This window comes from Poecile atricapillus, chromosome Z (genome assembly GCF_030490865.1).
Source record: "Poecile atricapillus isolate bPoeAtr1 chromosome Z, bPoeAtr1.hap1, whole genome shotgun sequence".
Classification (NCBI taxonomy): domain Eukaryota; kingdom Metazoa; phylum Chordata; class Aves; order Passeriformes; family Paridae; genus Poecile; species Poecile atricapillus.
In genome coordinates this window covers 47,207,249-47,231,250 of record NC_081289.1, presented here as the reverse complement: position 1 = coordinate 47,231,250, position 24,002 = coordinate 47,207,249, and the positions used below count along the sequence as shown (strand labels likewise).

The 24,002-nt window shown below is 43.2% G+C and overlaps 1 protein-coding gene across 1 annotated transcript in view; it reads right to left on the bottom strand.

Annotated features, from left to right (window-relative positions):
* LOC131592899 (prickle-like protein 1) overlaps positions 1-21,327 on the bottom strand; it is a 65,871-nt gene extending 44,544 nt beyond the window's left edge. Inside the window, exon 1 of the mRNA XM_058864801.1 lies at positions 21,102-21,327. The gene's annotated coding sequence lies outside the window, so the exon portion shown is untranslated. The remainder of the gene's footprint in view (positions 1-21,101) is intronic.
* Positions 21,328-24,002: the final 2,675 nt, after the last annotated feature.

Here is a 24,002-nt window from a genome sequence, read left to right as displayed (position 1 = left end):
AAACTTCCTGTTGATTTGATTTTTTAAATCAGTTCACCATGAGGTTAGACAACCAGGAATGCCATTACAAGGGGAGAGGCAGACCACAGCAGCACTTATCTAAATAGTGCTCTAAGCCAGTGGAACCAGGCCCTCTGTGACCACTTTTCCCTCTGCTGTTCTCAAACCATTATTGCTGTATCCATGTTGAGTGATTCCACTTTCACATTCAGTGGGACACCCTGAACTTTTCTCTTCTCTTGCAGTTGCACTCTGGGGTAGGCAAGGAAGAACACAAGACAGATTTCTGTTGGGTAGGAATTAGCTGTTTATATTAGCAAAGACAACTGGAGGTTTAGAGTATAACATATGAACATCTATGGCTGAAGTATCTGAATACTTTATACAAACAGAATTAAGAATGGTTAACAGCTTACAGAAAGAATAAAGAAGTTTTACTTACTTACATAGAACACTGCAGACTGACTGAACAATAACAGACTGACATGCTAGACAGTAACACAAAAATCCCTGAAAACACAACCGTCCCTTTAGAGTGTGAATCAGTATCAGTGCAGAGCAGTGGAATTCCTTAGAAGGACATGCTTTTCCTGCACGGTCAACTCACCTACCAGTGCCACCAGTACCCACTGGCAATAGGCTTGGTATACTCAGATACCTCAAGCAGTTCCCTCAACAGCTTCAGATGCCCAGAAAACCAACCGGAATCAAATTACAGCCTCCACAATAATCTCCAACCCAAATCAAATTTCCACTAAACCATTAAAAATATCTTTGGGCACCCAAAAATTCAGTATTGTTTTTTTAGGTATAATTATGACTTATCAAACTTTCCCTTTGCTATCAAATTACCTGGAAGGAATCCACACTCATAAAAATTTTGCCTGATAGGGTACAAACACATGCAACTACTTTGGCTACTTACATGGGAGCATGATGCAAACATACTGAATATGGAAATGAAACAAACTCAGAGGTCCAAGTTCAGCTACAAGATTGCTACTGATCCAGAATAACCAGTTTCTCAATCTTAGCCGATATCATGTAGATTTAAAAGATGAAAATCTTAATTGCATTTTATTTATGTATTCCTCTGGAAGTACCCTGGACTGGTACTCACAACCAGTTGTTTCTGAAGAGTTTCCTGAAGGTCTTGCAAATCTTTCAAGAACAAATCCCTGACCATTCATGGGCCACGAATGAGTAGGGTCTGCTGTCCCACATAACGAGCAAGATGCTTTAACATCACGTCTCTAAACAGTTACACAAAGCCTATATTTCATGAATATAGATTCAAAATTAATATTTCAGAAGGCATTTTCAAAAGAAAAGCAACTTAATGGTTACTTGAATCTTAATCCCATCTAACAGCACTGGAGGATATAGCAAGTCAAGTGCCACTAGGTCACCCTAAAGCTAGCTACTTCAGCAACCAGGCATCCAAGAACAAATGAAGCCAGTCAAACAGGTCAACATACTCTGCAACTGATCATGATACAGTACTGCAGCTTCAAAGAGTAACTGTACACAAAGGGAAAAACCTGCATTTTTCTATTATCCCCATTCTTCCAGTTAGAACATGTGATTTGCTAAAGGCATTCTAATTTATGAAGACACAATTCATAGAAATATTGGATTATTTATTAAGAGACCCACTGCATCCCGCAGAAATCGAAACGCTGCACTGATACAGTGAGGTCTGAATTCACCTGACCCTGCTTTGAGAGGAGATTAAATCAACTGAGGTTGTTGTTTAAATCAACTTCAGAGGTTGTTTCCAAACAGAATGATTTTAGACCTGTACAACCTGTATTTTCTCTTACATGGGTAACACAGTAATTACACCAGTTCTCTCACAGGACTTGCATTCATTTGACCTGGCACAAATACATGTGAGTGATAAAGTAAATCTAAGTGTCCAATCCTGAGTTTTCCAGTGGTCTATGGGTGTGAAGGCTGATGTTTTACAGCTGTGATTAAACTCTCCCAACCTAACGTGGTGGCCACTTCAGTTTGGTGAGAACATACTTGAAGCATTACAGCACTGTCGTTCACCATTAAAATGAATTTTTAACATTTTTTAGCATAATGTCCTTGCATTTGTTTTTCCAAGCAAACTAGTAGGTGGTAGAAATGTCCATGCACTGTTCATACAATAACTTTGTCTCCTGTTGAGTACTACACCCTACTTAAGTCATCCTTTGAAGTGAAGAACTCCCATCCAGGTCAGAGTTATACTGCCATTTCATTACCAGCTGTAGTGGGTCACTATAAGCTTCTCACTATTTAAAGGAGAAGAGGAACTGTTTGAAAGAGATATGATAATTACTTTCTTTTTTCTGTATCTCCAGATTCTTTACCTCTTGCATTCTTCCTGTGTTCCCCTGAGCACCATTTTCATTCCCTATTCACCACTCTAATCAAGGACTCAAGACATTGAGTGGGAGAAGAGTAGACCCACGCATGGACCAAGTTAACCAGTAGTAGGAAAGAACATATGCAACACTTTAAATTGAAATGAGACTTGTTATACAAGAAGTTTAATTTTCTAAATGTCCTCCTGACAGACTTTACCACTAAGAACAAATAACTTGACATTCTCCATTTTTTTTAAAGTTTAAAGTGTAGATGAAAATATGTGCTTTTGATGGAACAAACAGCCTTGTGTAAATCTGCCAAAATAATCAGTACTTGCCAGATGTCACTCTATTCCAACAATTTAAGGTATTCCATAGCAATACTGAGTAGCATTTTATTGAACAAGCCAAAAACAAGTCAGATGAACAGATACAGCTTAAGCATTAACTCCAAATTGAGTATGAACACTTCAGGAGAAACAGTGGGTTTTTTTAAAGTGATGTTTTTTGCCTTGTTTGTGTACAGATGGTTGATTAAACATTGTTTTGGTCTGAAGGGAGAAGCTTCCAAAGATCTGGCAGCAGCAGTACAGAACTGTTAACTGATTATTTTTATACAGCTTGAATTTGCCCAAGAGTTGCCCTCATGGAACACCAGTTTAGAAGCGTTAAGAAACTGTAAGCTGGACATCCTACAGAGGATGGTCTTTTTCAGTGTTTTAGATCTTCATTTTGCGTTATGAGCTAGGTTCCCCAGTGATACTACATATTTCTGTGAAGCATTTTGTTCAGATGCTGCCCTGATGCACCACATGGTGGCTTTACAAGAGAAATTCACAAACTAGATCCATCAAATTAATTCAGTCCTATTAAAACCAAAAACCACAAAAAAACCCCAAACCCCCCCAGCTATTGGCACCAGAGCTATACATTTTACAGTAAAGGATAGGAGATATTTCAGGTTTTGATTAAAATAATGGTTTTATGATGCAAAGAGGTGCTGTGTGGAGCAACCAGCAGTAGTCACTGATGAAATATCAGCCCTTCAGTGAACTTCCAGAAAAAAAAACAGAAACACCCTGCATTTTTTGTTCAGTGCATTTAGTCTTATTTCAAGGAATTTCTTTGATATTTAGTTCAGGCTTCAGTGAAGGGCAAGAGCTGTCTACCTTCTAGAGGGATTTTTAAGACTGAAGCAACACTGAGAATTTTATTTACTTCACTAGGCTTTCCTTGAGCTAACAATCCTGCTGAATCTTAGCTTGCTCAGGTCACAGCACAAACATTGAACCACGGAATATCAGCTTCAGACTGTTGCCTGTGACGTCCATGTTTTATACTCCTGTACTAGTCTTCACAAGCCAGGGTACAGACAGCATGCTATCCACAAGTTGAAAGTGTTACCTAGTCAATAGAAGCTTCCTAAAATTTATGCTAGAAGACAAACAACAATCCCACCGGACCACAGCCTGTCATCCCCTGAAGGCATGTGTCATGATGCCAGACCTGATTAGAATGTGATAAGAAAAGAATTTAAAAAACACTAAGGATCATGTACAGGAAGCAGCTTCAGGGTTATGCTTTATCAACCCAATCTACTTCTAGCTTTGTAATTAATAAGAAACGGTCAGTCAGACAAAACATACAGGTAGTACTTGTAGTAAGACCTACATATTCCAAGTTCCAAATAAAAGTATCTCTACTTTTAAATGCAAAGCATAGTTATTAACCATAGTAATTATAAGAAGAAAAAGCTGTTAAAAAAAGAGCTCGTTCAATTTTTCCCTTGTTCTGAAGGTCTTTATTGACAAATAAATACTTGCTGATGGGTAAATTGCTAGCTAGTTGTTATTCATAATCTTTTGGTGTAAAATATGGCTAAATTTGATCCTTGAAGTAAGTTTCTGGCATAGGTTTCTGAAGACCAGGAGGATTAGAAGCATGACACATCAAATCCTGAAGTGCTTCAATTGCAGCTGATATTCAAAGGACTGGCATCTCAGATGCTACCCCCATTGTTTCTATTACTTCAATTCATTTAAAAAAAGTTCTTCTTTGTAAACACATTATTCAGGCTGTGCATTGTCTGATGAAAACTGGAAGCTAATGCAACAATATTCACAAATGTGGGGCTTGGTTCTTTTTCAAGGCAGTACTGCAGCACAGAGAACTTTTCTATGGCAATTTTCATGTCTCATCATCACACAAAACCAGCACCAGGGCTGATCAATACTTCACTCAAAGAAAGTTGTTGTTTAGGACACCTTGCATTTCGTAGAAGCACATAAGAGTCAACCACTTCTACTGTTCATCTGGGGTTGTTTTTACTTATTTACCCTTCACCACTGGCTAAGAAGTAGTTCCCAGACTTTCTCATTTGTATGTATTCCATATCAGTGAGTCCTGTGATTCAGAAATGTACTTCTAAGAGTATTTCATTATATGTTGATTTTCAATCCATTTTAACAACTTGTAAGAGGTTAATCACCAGAGGTCTAATTCCATGTCACCCAATGGCCAAGCTACATAGTGGGTAATGTACATTTCATAGTAATTCTTGCTTCCACGTACTGTGCTTTTGGCCAGTCAAGAGGCAACTAGCATCATAATCTGTAATTCAAACCCAAGAGGAGGACAGCAATAAAAGGAACCTCACAGAATGCCAAGGAACCATTTAATTTTTTTTTCAGTATAAGAGAGAGGAACATCATCTTCCTATCAGGAGCTTACTCCTATAACAAACTGAAAAGCAGGTGTGAACATTAGAGGACTACTAGAGATAGGCAATTAAAACCTGTCTTTTTTTGTGCAATTAAAGCTCTTAGGACAGAGAAGACAGCAGCATCACATATAAACAGCTGTATTGAGAGTCTGCATATAAATTGAATATATCAGTAACACGGGAGGAAAGATCATGGAAGCAAAAGGCAGAAGGAGGACAGGAAGACTCCTTCAGGAGGTTAAACTGCTGCCACACACAAATATCCTGTTAAATACTGATCAAGTATTTGTGTGCCATGTGGGAGAATACTAACTGTTTACAGGTATCAGAGCTGAAGGACTTGGATGAATACCAGGAAGCAGTGCTGAGAAAGTCCATTGTATAATTAAGTAATGAATAGCTGAACAAGGCACTTTCATTTAAGCCAATCCTGCTAGTTCCTAACACAATTATTTACCACCAAGGGTTTCCTTTAACAAGATTGGAATCAAGGAATCAAAAAAAGAAAAAAAGAAAAAACCACCAAAACCCCAAACCCACCACTCCTGAAAGAATGTTTTCTTTCTCCTGTGGGAAGATGGGTACAAGAGGAGACCGGTCGTGTTTGTTGTAGCACTAATCAGTATTTGTACAAGATTAGGGGAAAAAAAAAGATAAAAAAAGCCTTCTGGTCTATTTGAGAATGGCTTCACCACCTGCCATTCAGGTGATTCACTATTAACACCTCTGTCTCACAGCCTCATCAGAAAGTCTATAAAGCTATGAGCACTTCATGACAACAGGATAATGTTTACAAGAATTTAGCTGAAAACTCTCAAACCATATGCCTAAAATTCTGAAAAACCACCATCTTATTTTTAAAGAATACTTTGGTCAAGTTGGCCAGATGCCCAAGTTCTGCAGTGCCAGCAATTCCTCCCCATTTCTTTTCAGTAGAAAATTTTCCCAATACTGAATATTTCATCCATTCTTCTGCTGTTAGACTAGCTTAATAGAGGTGGAGGAGCTCACCCATTACACACAGCTCAGGGTGCTTGACAGCTTTGATCCACAAATCTGGTTGCAGGCTACACAGGCTGTCAACCTCTCTTGTTTGCCAGGTGAGTCACATCCCTTCCTTATTTGATGGTCACCCTGCATCCAAAGAAAGACATGGACACCACTGTTTGAAGGCCCAGTCCATCTGAAGTCTCAGTGACCTCCTTAGGTGCCCTTTTTTCCTTCTAAGGCCATTAATGGGATGTGGTGGCAGTCATAGCCTGCATCCCAAGCAGGATTACACTGCAGACTTGAATTTAGCACCTCCCTTCAAAAGGAGAGCCAACAGTTATTGACCCCGGATGCCCTCCTGTCAATTAATAAGAAAATGCATTTCTCCTTCAGTCTCAGGCAGGCCTATATCACTCCTGTACCTTCAGAACAGGCTCACTTCAGCGCAAAAGCTCCTTAGGAATGAGGCTGATAAGGAAGCACTCCTTTGGCTACTCAGCAGAGACCATTTCTTCCTTCCTCTTCTGCCTCTGGGCCTGGTTAAACTAGTTTGGGCAGCTTACCAGGGGCCTGGAGAACCACATCAAAGTGCTTGGATTTCTTCTGTTGTCTCTGCTGTTTGTGGAGTGCCTGTGAGAAAGCTCCTGTCTCCTCCTACGTGCTCAGACCACTTGCACACTCATGGAGCTGCACCACAACAACAGGCACACATCCTCACCCTGCCAGAGCATCTTCTGGGGAGCAAAAGCCTGCTGAGGAAGAGCTCACTCTCCAAACATAGAGCACCACAGCCGGACAAGCTCCTGCCGTACAACCCCTCCAGCCAGTTGGGGAAACCAGAGGGGCTATGTCCCTGTTCTCCAGCTCCACCTAGAAAGTCATGTCCATCTCCACCTGACAGAAAACATGAAGCAAGATGTCATGGTGAAAGATGAGTGTCTGTGCAGATCTTTTTGCATATAGGCTAGGACCTTCAGGCTTGTTCCCTTCTTTAGGTTTTGGTATAATTTTGAACACTGGTAAATTAACAGAGACAAAGCAAGTAGAGGAACAGAAAAAAATAGCCAGTTCTCTGCGTATTTTCTGCATGGACAGGCTGCTCTCTGTCCTTCAAAACCATTTTAACATCACTCATACAAAGCAAATTGAGATAAATGAAAATGCTTCGCTTTTGGTGGCACTGTGAGCCAGCCCTTGAAATATCTTCAGCCTCGAAAACACAGCTAGGCAGATACGCTGCCAGTGCCACGAGCACAGGGAGAAAAGCACGAGCGATCGCCTTTACTCGCACCCGGCAATGCTTCTTAACATCATCTCCCGGGATCAGCACCGGGACCGGGACACGGACACCGCACCGGGACCGGGACCGGCGCACGGACACCGCACCGGGACCGGCGCACGGACACCGCACCGGGACCGGGACCGGCGCACGGACACCGCACCGGGATCGGGACCGGCGCACGGACACCGCACCGGGACCGGGACCGGCGCACGGACACCGCACCGGGATCGGGACCGGCGCACGGACACCGCACCGGGACCGGAGCACGGACACCGCACCGGGACCGGGACCGGCGCACGGACACCGCACCGGGACCGGGACCGGCGCACGGACACCGCACCGGGACCGGGACCGGCGCACGGACACCGCACCGGGACCGGGACCGGGGCACGGACACCGCACCGGGACCGGGACCGGGGCACGGACACCGCACCGGGACCGGGACCGGGGCACGGACACCGCACCGGGACCGGGACCGGGGCACGGACACCGCACCGGGACCGGCGCGCGGGCGCCATCTGGCGGGCGCAGGCGGGGCACAGCCGACCCCGGTGCCGCCCCCGCGCAGGGAAGGGCCGGGGCGGACCGAACCGGACCGGGCTCCAGCCAGCCCTGCTCAGGGGTCAGCAGTGGGACCGGCGCTGTGCCACACCTCTGTCAGTGACACTGCCATGGAGCGCACCTCAGCAGGTTTGCTGATGACACCAAGCTGTGTGGTGTGGTCACCATGCTGGAGGGAAGGGATGACACCCACAGGGACCCTCAGCCTTGAAGGGTCAGTCTGTGCAAACCTCGTGAACAAGGCCAAGTGCAAGGTCCTGGGCCAGGGCAATCCCAAGCACAATACAGGCTGGGCAGAGAATGGACTGAGAGCAGGCCTGAAGAGAAGGTCTTGGGCGTGTTGAGAAGCTCAGAGTGACCTGGCAATGGGCACCTGCAGCCCAGAAAGGCAAAAGTGTCCTGGGCTGCATGAAAGCAGCGTGGGCAGCGGGGCAAGGGAGATGATTCCCCCCCATTACTCTGCCCTCATGAGACCCCACCTGGAGTGGGGGTCCTCTGGGATCCTCTACACTGGAAGGACATGGACCTATTGGAGAGAGTCCAGAGGAAGGGCAGGAAGAGAAGGGGACTGAAGCACCTCTTCTATAAAGACAAGGCTGAGAGCGCTGGGGTTCAGCCTGGAACAGAGAAGCCTTGAAGGAAACCTTATAGCCACCTTCCAGTGCTTACAAGAAAGCTGGAAGGGACTTTCTACAAGGGCGTGCAGTGACAGGACAAGGGATATTTGATTTGTAATGAACGAGGAGGATAGCTTTAGACTAAGTATTAGGAGGAAAGCCATTATTGGGAAGTCAGTGAGACACCAGAAAAAGTTGTCCAGAAAAGCTGTGGATGCCTCATCCCCAGAAGTGTTCCAGGCCTGGTTGGAGGGGCCTCTGACCAACCAGTCTAGTGGGGGAGGTCCCTGCCCCATGGCAAGGGGCTGGAAATAGATGATTTTTAAGGTCCCTCCCAACCCAAACCATTCTATGACAATCCATCAACTTTTTGTTCGGCTCTACATTAGGCCACCATCACAAGTCACATCAACTCCACTGCACCTCCCCTTGGCAAGGAGATAACAGCACATGGCCTTTTTTCCACCAGAACTGTGAGGCCCACACTGGACATTAATAGCAGCCAGAGCCCTAAAACCAAAGGCTGAGGCTTCTGTACCCCACCAGTTAAGTAATACATCTTCTGCCGTCTTTGAGTCTGCACTTGGTGTTTGCCTGACCAGCCTTGGCTGCTACCCTCCCAGTTGCAACACCCTACTTTTCCCTGGAGTCACCAGCTGCAAGACAGGCGAGGCAGGCACTATCACACCACTCTGATTTTCTTTGGGGAGTCAGAAGTGTAGTTAGAATCCAAGCCCCATATTTTAGCATTTAAGTGAAAATGTACATGACTGTACATTAATTCTGCATATGTTTCATCTGTACATTTTCAAGGTGACTTTTCTCAAGCATTTCTGCTGCAGAAAGCTGTCACAGCACTGACTTGATGACCATGTAGACCTCACATTGGTACGCTCTGCCCTCCAAGCACCCTTCATTGTTGACCTAACAGTTACAGAAACATTTCAGCTTTGGAGGTGTGGATCTCAGGCTTCCTTATATAGGTGTGCCTGGTGTACATCTACGGTGATACAGGTGCAGCACGTGCACACAGGATCAGGTGGTCTCCAAAATGTTTCTTAAGGACAAAATTCATAGCTGTACCAAGCTGTGTGCATACTGGAGTCAAATTTAGACGTAAATGTTACAGCGTGTCCTCCTGATATTTACTTTCTTTCATAAAGTATCACACAACAGGCTAATTTGAAAGTGAGAGCTGGAACTGTTCCAGGGGAAAGAAAACGGAGGCTAACAGAATGCTGCTAAGACACCAATGTTATAAAACTGTCTTTAAATAGTACTTTTGGAAGGATGTCAAGAAATATGTATTTTCTATGCACCCTTCCACAGCATACCAATTTTTTGTCATTTTTACTTTCCTTAAACAGGACAGATAAAAACTTAGAGCTTGCTGGCATTATGTAAACTATTGCTTTACTTCCCCACCATACACACTTTTGTCCTTAACACATGAATATTCTAGAAGACGTTTAAACACTTTCTTATAGTGTTTACCATGATATGGACCTGTAACTGAACAGAAGGATTAATCTACTCAGACTTCTGATCCCATACATTTTTACTTTCTGACACAGAAGACACAGGTACCAAACATCCATCTGAGGCCTCTTGTCAGAAAGCTGCTCTGTGAAAAAAAATATAGCTTTTAAAGATGGCTGGAATAGGTAGTGAACTATACAGTAGTCATAGTTTTTAGCATACTTACATAGAAATTAAGACTGCAAGCAAATGGCTCTGGAATTATTTACAAGAATATTTCTATTCAATGATTTCTAATATTTACGGTGGGCATATTGCTGCTTCCAGAACAGATTTCTGTGTTGCTGAAGCATTTGCACCATCAGCTCTGTATTCTTTGGTGACAACTCTTCAAAAGTATCTATAAACAGATTCAAGATCTGGATCCCCAAAACCATCTCCATTTCCTGAGGTCAAGTCTTAGCAGTTTCACAACAGGCAGAAAGTCTTAAGTTTCTTCAGAATCAACTTGATTATATACACTATCATCTTTGATTTGTTGTTAACTACTACAGCTAATGACAGGGCTAGAAGCAGGCTCTTCTATTCCCATATCTTTTCCAATAGAAGCCACTTTATCCATAAACCTGATAAGGTGCTTCCTAAGATTTCAGTTTTTCTGCAAGCTTGCTGTACATACCAATCTGTATTAAAGACTAATTGCCCTACAGAATCTCATATTCTAACCACATCACCTTTTGCTTCCCTTATACTTTTAACAAAAATTATACTTCCCTTATACCCAAAAATTACTTTTGCACACCAGACCTCATGCTTTGAAAATACCACCAAAATTAGTTTCTGTTCCAGACATCCATTGGAGCCTCCACAATCATAACTTTCAGAAGTGCTTAAAAATACCCCCAAAATGGTATAACAGAATGAGTCTTAAAATCATAAGAATAAATATGAGTAAAGCCTGCCACCAGGAAAATCACCTGCACATCTCTGCACTTGGAAGGCTGTCAGTTCTCTACTCCACAAAGACGGATCTAACAAAGTGGAGAAGTATCCACTTCCAGCTAGGAAAAGCATCTTGAATTGACAAGCACACGCATCCCTACCAAACACCTTTCTCTGCTCCCCACCACTCTTCCCATCAGTTGTAGACAAGCACCACTGCTTATGACCACAGCAGTTCACAGCAGCAGTTTAACACCATTTCTCAGTCTCCACCATGCCACCTCACTGTCTGACAGCTGTACTTCAAAAAGCCACAGTTAATGCTACAATGAACTTACTATGATAAACCATTTTCCCTGTGGTAAGTCATGCAAAACCTATCAGGGACAAGGAAGAATTCACTACTGGAATTAATAACTGTAGTCGAGGGCTCAGAAGCCAGTTCCACATCAGCTGGAAGCCACGCTGAATGTTGAGATCTGCATCGTTCCCACTCTGTGCAGCACAGCAAACTTCTGTGACATCTGCTGTCCCTGATCCATAAGGCCACCACATAACTAGCTAGGCAACCTCTTGGCTTCTGAGGGGGCTGCTGGACTAAAATGGAAGAGGAAAGCTCAATGACTAAACAGGTAAATACCATAGGGTTTTTACCCTCATCATAATAAAATTGGAGATACAATTTAAGGGATATATTAAGTCTATTCCATATTTAAAGAGATTCTCTTGTGGACACCTGTGATTTGCTATTCATGCAGAAAACAAAAATTCAAAAACACCAATAAATTTGCTCCAAGTCCAAATACATTACAAGAGCCAACTATTTCATGGGCATTTTTTAAACTATAGAAAGAGGCAGTCAAAGCAATGTTTCAGTTAGGTAGAGAAGGTTGCATTAATTTCAAAAACTAAATAGAGGTAAAGTTGGAGTCTGTTGCACTGGTTGATGAATGAGGTGACTGTTCTCAAAGATATCCACACATATACAGATCACAGCTACCATGAACAGTTTTTACAGCACTGCTGCATAATCTCTTTCAGTTATTTGACTACTGATGGTAATTAAGGACCATAATCCATTGCCAAAAAATAAACAAACATTGAACAACCACCAAAACATAGGCAATAGAAAAAACCCATGTGTGGATATTCCAGGTTTCTTGCAAAGTACTTCACTGTTCAGAGAAAATTTGAAGTTACAAAATTTCTTAAGCATTTAAAAAAAATGTAAGAATGGAGCTGAGCACTTCACAAGCACAGAAAAAAAACAACAGTTAATGAGAAAGTATTGTTTATATCTAATTAGTATTTGGCACCTGGATAATGAGGAAAAAGATTCACAGATTAGAACTACTGAAGCAAGAGAAAACCACAAAGGAAGTTTAAATTGTAGAGATAGAGCCAATCCAGCCTTCTTTCCTTTGAGGCCTGCACAGGAATACAGCTCTAACCCAGACTTTTTGCAAGATCTGACTCTAGTACAGCAAGTACTTTACCATACATATTTCTTATTATGTACCAAAATTGGTGTAGTAGTACCATGATATTAAATTAAATACATATGCATCCTGATTAGTGGTACTAGCTATGATGTATTATATATGAAAATGAAACATTAGGTACAAAAAGTAACAAGCATAGTAACTGATATCTACAAACTAAAGTCACAGTGGCACATTGAACAATTTTAGGTTAACCAGACTCACTTAAAAATAGAAACCAGAGGCTGGGCTCTTCTCTCACCCCATTTTACATGTCTTTACTTCCATTGATTTCAAGTGGAGTTCTTCACAATTTATGCCATTGTGAGAGGAGAATCAAGCCTTGTGTGCTTGAAAGGAAACAGCAGACATGCTTCCCACCAGAGTGCAGGGGGAGATTTTAAAAAAACACAAGTATATGAACTGTGAAACCTATAGAGTACACAAGCAAAGGCAGGCAAGGAGGCTCTAGCTGGGGGTGGGGAAGAAGAGAACTTGCAGCTTACCCAGGGGTTTGGGGTTTTTTCTTTTTTAAGTCTTCAGACAGATATTAGTAAGTCAGAAGCCCAGTCAGTAAACAGGCTTCTAAAAAACCAAAAAAAGTTTAGAGGTAACTATTGCATTTTTTTCAGACAGACTTCATTGATTTATATTTTCCTACAGTTATTCCATAAAATGAGGAGCATGCCATTTTGTTTGTGGAAGACACAGACTTTCCATTCCTAGAAAGTGGAAATCTATTTGTATAACCAGAAACAGTGCCTAATGATCATTTCTACCCAAGTCCAAGCAGATGATCTTCAAAACACTTCAGGACCATCTGGACAACTAATACTACAATGGTTAGAAAGAGTAACAGTTGAGACTGGAATTCAAGTCTGACAAAGTCCTATATGTGACATAGGTGACAAAATCACTTCATGGTTTGGAGGTATAGCAGAACAGAAGCTACATCTTTATAGCATATGTTCTTTTAGGCTTTTCTTTTTTTCTTGGTACCAGCATGTGGTTAGGAAGCTCCTCTTCCATCACACCACTGTGCACAAACAATCCTTGTACTGTTCTGTACTAATTGGGCTGATTTGGGAAGCTCACATAAAACAAAAAAGTTTGGAAATATTTGGTGGTTTTCTTGCTATCTCTGTATCTCCTCTTGAGGTATGCCTGCACAACTACGTCACAGTGCAAGAGAAACAGCTTGAGTATTTTCCAGATGGAATACAGACTTAATTCACTGTTTTATATACCACAGAAATGCAAGACTGAAGTAATTAATATTTATTCAGAGTCCAACACTGACAGACTATTACTGTAATTTTTTGGAAATGTTTTTTCCCCCTCTTTCACTCAGGTACACAACCCCTGTCGCAGCTCACACAGCAGATTTTAAGTCACCCCTCTGCACTGCAGCAGGACAATGTGCCAACAGTTTCCTTTTAAAAACAAGCCTAGATTATCTACTCAAAATTGCATTAGATATCAGCTGATTTAGTATGCAACAAAGCAGGATGAAGGCACATGCAGAGAATTGCACAAAGAAGGATGACTTCTACCTGCAGAAAAAAATGTTGCATAATTGAAGGTGTACCTGCTGATATCTTCATGAGACATACTCTTTCAAAGTGTAAGTCTCCTTCCAGAAGCCCTCAGAAGGTAGAAAGAGGCCCAAGAACAAATATACGTCCTGGAACATCCAACTTTGTTTTGCACTTAGCATTTAGATGTTAAACACTGACTAATGCATGTAAGGTAAAAAAAAAGAAAACAAAAAAACAAAACAAGCAAAAAAAACCCCAAAAACAAAGAAAAAACCAAACCCCAAAAACACAAGCAAACAAAAAGGCACAAAAAAAAATACCTAACAAAAAAAAAAAAAAAAAAAAAGCCTTAAATGAACAGGAGCCTGGTGATAACCCCAGTTCCTAGAATAAAGCCACTAAGTATACCTTTGTGAAACAGCCATCATAATACCAGTACCTCTTGACTGCATCAGCTCCAGGCTAATAAGACATCCCCCTGACAGGTCAGAAATGTTTATGAACAGTCACAGCACAATACAAGACAGACAGGGAGACATTAAAAAAGCAATCTTCGAAAATTACAGCCTAAAAGGTGGCAGACTGAGAACTAGACAATAGAGCTCCAAGTGTAGGGGGACATTTTGCAAAGAAATCTGAAAAGCAATAAATCTGCAGCAATGAAACAGGTGACTGTTTGCCACTGTGGTCACTTCAGTTCAACCAAATACATATATGCATTGTTCAATTTCAGTCTATTAACCGCAACTCTAAAAACATGCAAGCTTCTCTTGCATGAAAACAACACTTTTATATGACTGGAAAATCATATATTGATAACAAAATGGGCTATTAACCGGGACCACTGAACTTCAGCTTCACACCACCTGAAACCCCCTGCAAATACTGCCCAAGCAGATGGGCTGTATGAAAGGTCGGGTGTAAAGCTTGACATTTACTGGATTCACAAGCAGCTAAAGAAATCATTGAGCTCAGTAATCTACTCTGCAGCATCCTTTGCTGAGAGCGCTTCTACAGCTTTTTGGCAGCTCATGGTTGAGCACAACAGCAACTTATAGGCCTCCCTCTTACCCTGCAGATGTTGTCTCCAGACTTCGGTACACTGCTTCCTTCCCTAGAGCCTCCCAAGGAGAGGCCAGCACCCTGTAAAAAGGGACTCGCACTCTGGGGTCTGTCTGTGGAGAGCTGCTGTAACACAACTTGTTCTTTCAGGCAGTCACATTTCTCCTGAATAGTAGTGGTACCTCCTAGAAGACACCTGCTGAAATCCAGACCTACACCGAGCTGCTGAGCAAACAGAAGAAAGCTGCATCCTGGGTAAACAGCATCCTCATGAGGCTGGAAGTTTTTTGGTACCTCATAACAGATGAGAGCCTGGTCTGCTTTCTACATGTTTGGCAGTACTCTAAGACATTCGCTGGCTATTGGCCTGCCAAGCTGTTTAGGCTTGCAAGTTTCTTTGCACTTGCTTTATACTATTAATTTTATTAAATATAAACATATCCTTTGTATATATTTTTCTCATATTCCATATGCACAGAATGAGCTCATTTCAGCCAGAGGACAAATGAAAACTCAATATTTACCACACAGATCCACTATGCTTTGCAAACAAGACTGGAAAAATGCCCTCTCAGAATGAAGATATCCATACCATCTTTCTGATGAGCAAAGCATGAGGAAACAGTTCAAAGCTCTCAGAAAGCCATATGTATACTTTTACAAAAGACATCTGCAATTCACCAGTGAGGTTCTAGACCTAGCATAATTTATTTAGCAGTCTGTATATAGAGATGCAAATATGCAAGGTTCAGACATTTCTTTAGCGCCTCCATAAAATTCATTTTAAAGTATATAAATATTCATACTTCGAATAGTCACCTCAGCATGTGAAGCTTTTATTTTTATATGAAAATACCAATTCCTGCAAAGAGTCTGAAATACAGTAAAAATGTATTAAAGCTAAAGTATGCATACAAACACATGCAATTTCTTTACATAAACACTTCTGAACTTCTGGGTGATTAATGCTTGATTACAAAAAGAGATCCTTAAAAAATAATCTTCACTAATCATGTGCTAATTTTTAATGTACTTGAAAACAAGTCAGGTTTTATTGCTGTTAGACAAGTTGATCCACACCTGAAAGCACAAGGTGGCTTTCAATTTGTGCCGTGGTTATTGTGCGTCTCTGCTGCTACCGAAATGGGCCATGGGTGAGGGCAGTGTCCGACAAGCCCAAGTGCTCAACAGGTTAAGCAAGAGTGGCTGGGCAGAGCCTGCTGCTGAGCCAGCACTACCACTGTCACAGGATTGCTTTGCTAACGACGGGATCAGGGGACAGCAAAACGGGTAAAGCTGAACAACTACAGCGCCTGTGTCAGAGGTGGCGTACACAGCTCCAGCAGGGATCACAGGAATAGCACAAGGAATGTGAGCTTTGAGGAATGGCATAGAAGAATTTATCTAGATATGCTTAAAGATTCAGAGACAAGTCTTTTTAAGACTAGTGAGAGAAGATGCAGCTTTCCTACAGAACAAGAGGGTGCAGTCGTACCGCGCAGCACGATCCAATTATTATATTCGTAACTCCATACATATTCTTATTTTCTTTTTTAAACACATTCAGAAATGAAGATGTTTGGAAAACGAAGACTCTCAAAGCAAATTTAAGGGACTAACATCACCCTGCTTAAAAAAAACCTCCAAGTTTTATTATAAGCATCATGACACTGACATGCTGATTTTTAATCATGCTGGTTGCAATTATACAAATCAGTGCTCCAATCCACAGAGAAGTCAGTTTTCATATACACCACATTAACACAGACATTAGACAGGATTTGGCATGCTGCCGATAGAGAAGCCTAATTCTGGAATCATGTAATATTAAGTCTTAGATTACTTGATGCAAGATTAGAAGGCAACAAGCTCAAAAAGGTGGTTACAAAAACATCACAGAAAACAAAATTATTTTAAATAAAAGCAAGCAATTATATTTCAGTATTTGGGTGGCAGTTGAAAATGCTTTTCTGGCATGCAACCACTCCACAAAGCTAACACTGTGTGAAACGGGAAACATTTAAAAAAATATTCTGACTGAAGTTAAAAACGGTAATTGCGAACTGTGGGATCAGTCCTTAGATAAATGGGGGGGCAACTGAATAAAATTTGTTATATCTGTTGTAGATACAAACCAACAAGAACACTCCACAGTACTCTTACACCTTAAGGAGGGGACAGAGAGGAAGAGAGAAAATGAAGGAGGGAAGCACACAAGACAGAACAGCAAGAGCTATCAGGTGCTATAAATCAGCGTCTCAAACACAGACCTTAGACAGGAGTACATGACTTCGGTACAGAACAACTGAAATAAAACAGCTCCAGCATTTGTTGATGGGTAATCTACTGGAATGGAAACGCCTACCTGAGAGACTGTGCACCCCAGGTTTACTAGCTAGCAAAACAGTGGGCTTAATAGGTTCATAATGATCTCAACTCACCAACCTTATGGCTATATGTAAGGACTTTTAAGAAGCCTTCCAGGCAGTGTTCCAAGAAAAGGTAAACTAGCAAAATGCTGTCATTTACAGATATTTTAAAAATACTAAAAATGTTTGTGTTGGCTCTTACCTCTTGTATATGAGCACTTCACTCATTTTGTACATTTAAAAAAACCTCTTTGCACAGGAACATGCTTGAGGAGTATTGTCACTTTCTGCTGAGAAGTCAAATGCTCTTTTAGTTCTGCTAAAAATATATAATGTATTTTGTGAATATTATAAATAAGTAAAATGCAAAAAAGAAGAGCTGTAGCAGACAACCTGGGAAATTTTCTTCAGTAGCTGGAAATATCCTTTGTCAATGAACCAGCAGCTAAAGAGCTGTTTCTGAAAAAAGCATGTAATTTTGGCAAACTGATCTGATAGTCTATCTGGGAATTTCTGCCAGAAATGCCACGACTTCAGTGTGCTATTACTTGCAAAACATGTTTCTTCCCATCATTCTTCAGCCATAAGGTGGGAGGAGGAAAAGATGAGCAATAGCTGGGCTGTATCCTTCCAAGCTGGTTCTTGCCATTATACAACTCCTAATCCAAACAATTTAAGCACACAAGTAAAAGTTACTCATTTCTGTAAACATTTCCAGGAGCAGGACCTAAGCTTGCATGATTTACACCAAGCATATACTAATGGCTAGAGCTAACCTCAAGTTTACTTCTGTTTAAACAGCATAAGCAAAAACCAGTGCTGGCCAAACTGAAGCTTAAGCCTTAATACAAGGGGGGTAAACTGAATATTGATATAAGCCACTTGGTCATTAGGGACCCATCTCAATCCAGCCTTCTTTGTGCAATATTGTATCATGCAACAGTTTTCCCAGAAATACAAATGATACTTCTCAACTGTTAAAAAATAAAAAAAGTAATGTTTCAGAGCATGCTTTTATACTCCAGCACTAGGGATCTCTTTGCTTTAGGATAAAGTAGTCACAGAAAACAGAAACACAACCCAGCTAGTTTGTTTGTTTTAAATTAAATTCATCATTGCACATCCAATTAACTCTGGAATGCATAAGGCATAGCACCCAAGCAAATAGAGGCTTTAAATTTAAGAGCAACTTTCAGTCTGCTCTGTTAGAAGCTGTGTATAGCAGTAATTGACAATGTATTTATTACACAAGATTCATAGGACAAAGAAGAAGGATTTTCAGGCCACGATACAAAGGCTTTCAGCATTACGAAGGGTCAAACCAATCTACAAAAGCATAATATGGAGCAAAGACATTTAAATTACTCTGTAAATGTAGACATTCATTAGCATAGAAAAGTTTCACAGGAAAACAATGACAAAGTAGAAGTCATCTTATTTTCATATGCTAATTAATTAAATATGCCAAATGCATTTAATCTCTTATTATAACCATAGGGGGAGACAGACCAAACTCTTGAAGTTCCAAAAAGCCAGGTCATTAGTGCGCCAAGTCATTCTTCAGATCTTCTCCTTATATACTAATTTACATTCCCAACTTATAACATATGTAAGTAAAATTTGACTCCCCCTCCCACCCCCTCCATTTCTCCTTCTTTGGAAGGCACTTGCTATCTCTTACTTCTGTATTTTAAAGTCTTATTAAGTGCTAGGAATAACTCATTTGCTAGGGGAAAAAAAAACAACCTAAAAGCACAGAAGCCATTTTGCCAAAGGCCTGGGCTAAACACCCCAGTCCCCCAAGACATAGAATAAGCTAGCTGAAAATGAGATTAATAACATTCTTGCACATATGTATGAAAGTCCACACATAGTTTGTAGCCTTTAAGTTCAGATGAGATTTCTAGCTATTTCTTGCCTTTCCAAACAAGAAAGGGATTCTTATGTTTACGTAAGTTTCTCCTTGCTTAATAAATCTTAAATCGAAACAGATTTTTTTTTTTTAAACAATTACCTTTTTCAGAGTTATCATACTACAGGATATTAGGAAAAACCAGACTCTCCTGTTGCTTTTACCCACATCTGACTCCAATCTTAATAGTTTAGCTATTAACCCTGTAAGGTCCTTACACACACCTTGCCCAGTTGATGTTAAATTTTTTATATGACTGATCTGGGCTTACTCATTACAAAACCTTTTGTTGTACAGAAAGAGAGCAGCTCCGTGGACCTTGATTTACAGGACACAATTAACTGTGCTGTTGTCAGAACTGCACCAGCCCGGCTCATCCGGGGCTCTGCAGGGAGAAATGAAAGGATCTGTCACTGCATCAGAGTAACGGCTCTCTCCATCTCCTTTCCTTTCCACTCCCTATCCAAACTCATTCTGATCTACTCACACCATGGGATGAAAACCTGGCCACTGTGACATACCAGTCTTGCACACAAATAGTACAAATTACTTTAATTCCCCCTAGAAATAATAAGAACTACAGCTGAAGGGGAGAAAACCCCATCATACTAGAAATATCGCAGTACTTACTCCAGAGTTTGCCGTGCAAAACATGTAGGACCTCAGTTAGCAGCTAAACAATGATCACAGGGAATTTCGCCACAATAACGCTAGTAAGCTATTTATGCCATTTTTTATGTTTCAGCGTGTTGGGAATATGCATTGTTAACCATTAAATTTCTCTGTATAAACATTTCTCAGCGAGCTTGTAAAACACCCCCCGCTGCGTTTCCTCGCCCTCCAGCTGATAGCATTTAGAACACTGGTACTGGTGAGCGCTTTCTTTCGCCTTCCTGGGCCACCCCCGCTGGGCTACGGTGAGAGATTCCTGTCAAAGGCCAGACCCAGCCGCCCCGGGCTCGGACCACAGCGAAGGCGTCTGGACGCAGCCCAGCCCGGCCGATTGATAAATGGTGGAGATGGAAATCCCGCGGTGGGCATAAATATTCTGTGAGAAGGGACTCGCGGACGGTCCATCGCCCTTCCAGAGCTCTCTTGGTTAAGAAAGGGAAGCACACACACATACTTCAGGGAGGTCCATGGCTGCAGGGCTGGGTGTGGGGATTACCCCCCAGTTAAAGCGGAGACCACGGAAGATGCCGCCGGGACGGCAGACCGGGGTTCCCACCCCGCCGGGGTCCCCGCTCGGGGCAGGAGGACGCTCAGAGGCGGACGCTTCGCTCAGGCTAAGGCAGAGGGAGGAGAATGCCTGCAAAGGGCCAGCTGTCACGCACTGACAGGCAACAGCTGAGCTCCCGCATCTGGACCCTCACTCAGGCCGGCAACTGCGGCGCGCCGCTCGTTCCGCCGGGCGCACCGAGCCGGCACGGCGGCGGCGCCGCGGCACCTTCCCCTGACAGCGGCCGCGGGGCTCGGCGGGACGCCCTGCGCTCCGCACCGCCTTCCCCTCTCTCCCAGTCCCGCAGCCCCGTCCGACAACTCGGCACAGGACGGCGTAGCGCCAGCGGCGCTGACGAGCGCCGGCTCCGGGCTCGGGCGGCTCCTCAGCGGCGCGCCCTGGCAATGCAAGCCCCGGGCAGGGCGCAGGACCCCCGGCGCACCGCGGGAAGCGCTCCGCCGCCAGCGGCACGGTGCCGGCTGCGGTCGGCGCTCCGCCAAAGCCGCCGGGCGTTGCGCCGCGCCGCGGCAGGCTGCCCGTCAGTCGTCACCCCGGGGAGCCTCCACTTACCCTCCCCGCAGCGCGGCCGGACCACGGCGACGTATTCCTGGGAGGCGGTGTGGTCCGTCACACAGACGACGGGGGAGGCGGATACCCGGCTCTGTCCCACGGAGTCAGCGCCGGCGGGAGACGCGCATCTCCGGCAGCGCCGCGAAGGGACCGCCCGGAGCCTCCTCGGCCGCCCCGCCGCGACTGCCCGAGCCCCGGAGCGCTCCCCGCCCTAATGGGGCTCGGCCGCCCCGCGCCCGGGACGGCGCCGGCCTTGCTCCGCCGCGCCCATTGGCTGCCGCCCGCCGCGCCCGCCAATCGCCGTGCGGCCGGGGCGGCCGGCGGCGCGCGGGGCCCGGCGGGGCGGGGCGAGGGGCGGGGCCCGGCTGCGGCGCTCGGGGGACGCGGCCGGGAGGAGCTCGGGGGGCGCGGGAGGAGCTCGGGGGGCGCGGGAGGGCTTGAGGGGAGAGTGGCGTGACCCCACCTGGGGAGGCCGGGGAGCGGGACCGACGCTCCCTTTGCCTCGGCCGGACGGAACTCTGAAGCCGACACTTTCACCGAGGGAGCGGGACGGCGAAAGTTAACTAAAAACTTCTCGCGCTGATGTGTGCAGAGGGGTGCGATGGAGCCCGTCGTGGCTGGGTTTGCGGCCCACGCTGTTCCCGGTGGGCCGAGCACAGCCGTGCTGGCACCCGGGCACTGCTGGAGAGAGGGCGGCGCGGGGCCCTCGCCCTCCCGGCTGTGCGGAGCCCGCAGCCACCCGAGGGGGTTGCCGGGGGTGGGCGCGCCCCAAAGCAAAGCAGCCCCGGTCTCCACACTAAAGAGACGGCAAAACGAGTGCGATCGGCATTAAAGGGACACTGAAGTAGCCAGGCACACGTATAAATCCCTTTCCTTTTGTCGTCAGCGGTACTTCTGGTATCTGTTAAGCTGCTGGAGTCTGCAGCCCTTGATCCTGTTGCACCTAACACTCTTCAAGCACCGTGGATTGAGTTGGTTCTCTAGTGCCAGTGTTTAAACCCTCGATGGAAACATCAAAGGATGAGTAACATGGCATTTAGCTCCATGTTCTGTTTCTTCTATAGGTGCAAATTGGAAGGTGACAATAATTTTGCCAGAGTGATTTCTAGGCAGTCACAAACCCTCCCCACCTGGCGAAACAAGTGTGCTCGGAGCCTTAAAAGCTGTTTTATATAAAACTGTGTCTCTGGCAGTGTCTCTCTTGATTCTCTAAACAAGGAATTACATGAGGAAATGAAAATGAGAATTTTCCCTTAGTGTTTTGAAGCACATTTGGTTTTCCTCTGTTAGCAGAATAAGTTTATCTGTATTCCAATCTGGTCAAAATCATCTTTCTCCATCTGAAAAAATAAAAACTTAAACTCACAGGAAACAACTTCAGACTACAACCGTAGGCTACAGCTTTGCTACAGTCAGGAGTGTTAAAACTACTTATCACCTTATGAGTTTCAACTGCAACTCAAACCCTGGGTGCTCTTTTAATCTTAATTCTTCAAATTTTAAATGCTGGTTTTTCAATTCCTTTTAAATATTAACTAGGTCTGAAAAGAAATATTTTCACATTTCATCATTGAAGTTTTCAGAAAAGAAGAAGAGATGCTTGTGCAGACATGGGAAACCTCAGAGGAGCCAGCCTCTCTCACTCTTTCCATCAGAATGAGTTTGTATTTCTCCTCTAATTTAAGAAAAAACACAGAGAATGAAGCAGGTGTCTGAAAAAAAATTAAAGATATTGTAAAATATATACTATAATATCATTATATAATAATGTGGTAAAATTAATTGTAAAGGGAATGAGAAGAAAAGGGTAGCAAAGGAGCCATCTTCTGCCTTAGACCTGTTTTTCCCCTGTCTTGTGTTCTTCCTGCCACCTATTCAAGCATTTCTGTATCACTTATCACAAAGATCTAAATATGTTTAGGCTCTGCTGGCAGCACTGCATGATTTCTGTCATTTACTTCTTCCCAGTTCATGTTCCAAAGACATAGGAAATAAGATTGCTTGGCTTTTAAATAACCATGTCAAAGGTGTTTGAAGTCATATATTAGCAGATCTGAATCTGGAATGAAAGAATTTATGGCCAATGCCCTCTTTTAAGTTGTATATCTGTTTATCTGATCCTCACTTACAAGTGCCTCTAATTAAGCTATAAACTCCTAGTTTCTACTGAACCATATGGGTAGCCTGGGAAGTTTGCTACAGTAATGTAATTTAGCCATTCTACAGCCATGTCTGCGATGCAAATCCAGCATGGCTGTTTAAAAAGTGTTATAACCTGCTCTGTTTTTCACAGCATGGACAGAAATAAAGCATGTCCAAAGTACCAACTGTAATCCTGAAACAGTACAGTTTTCTCTTTGGACCTACAGAACTTTGGGTGTGTCCAAGAGAAGACACCTACTGCAAACAGCAGGAAAGATAAAAAATTACAACTTGCAAATGCAATTAGTGAGAAAGGGACAATAATATTTCCATCAATTTTTTTCACTTTCTGTGGGAACCACTTAGCTGTTTTGTGCTTTTGTTGCATTCTCTCCTCAGGTACTATTCGCAGGTTTTAATTGCATGCACTTTTCATCCATTTGAAATGTGGATAATTTGAGGATGGGGTCTTGTCTGCTGCTGGAGTCAGTTGCAAGAGGGTATAAGAAAAGTTTGCACATAAAAAAGGCCCAGAATTAAAATATCTATTTGTATGTCTTAAACTTCTGTTAAATATTCCAAAATATCTATGCAAGGAAAAACTCCAAAAAACTGCTGATGAGCAAGTTTAAAAGGGGTTTGATTCCCACCTTTGGTATCATAACATAATAAAAACCCCTAATTCCATGAGACTGTTGCCCATTTTATGAAAAATGTTTTCTAAAATATGTTCTATGTTTAGAATTTTTCTGTAGAAAG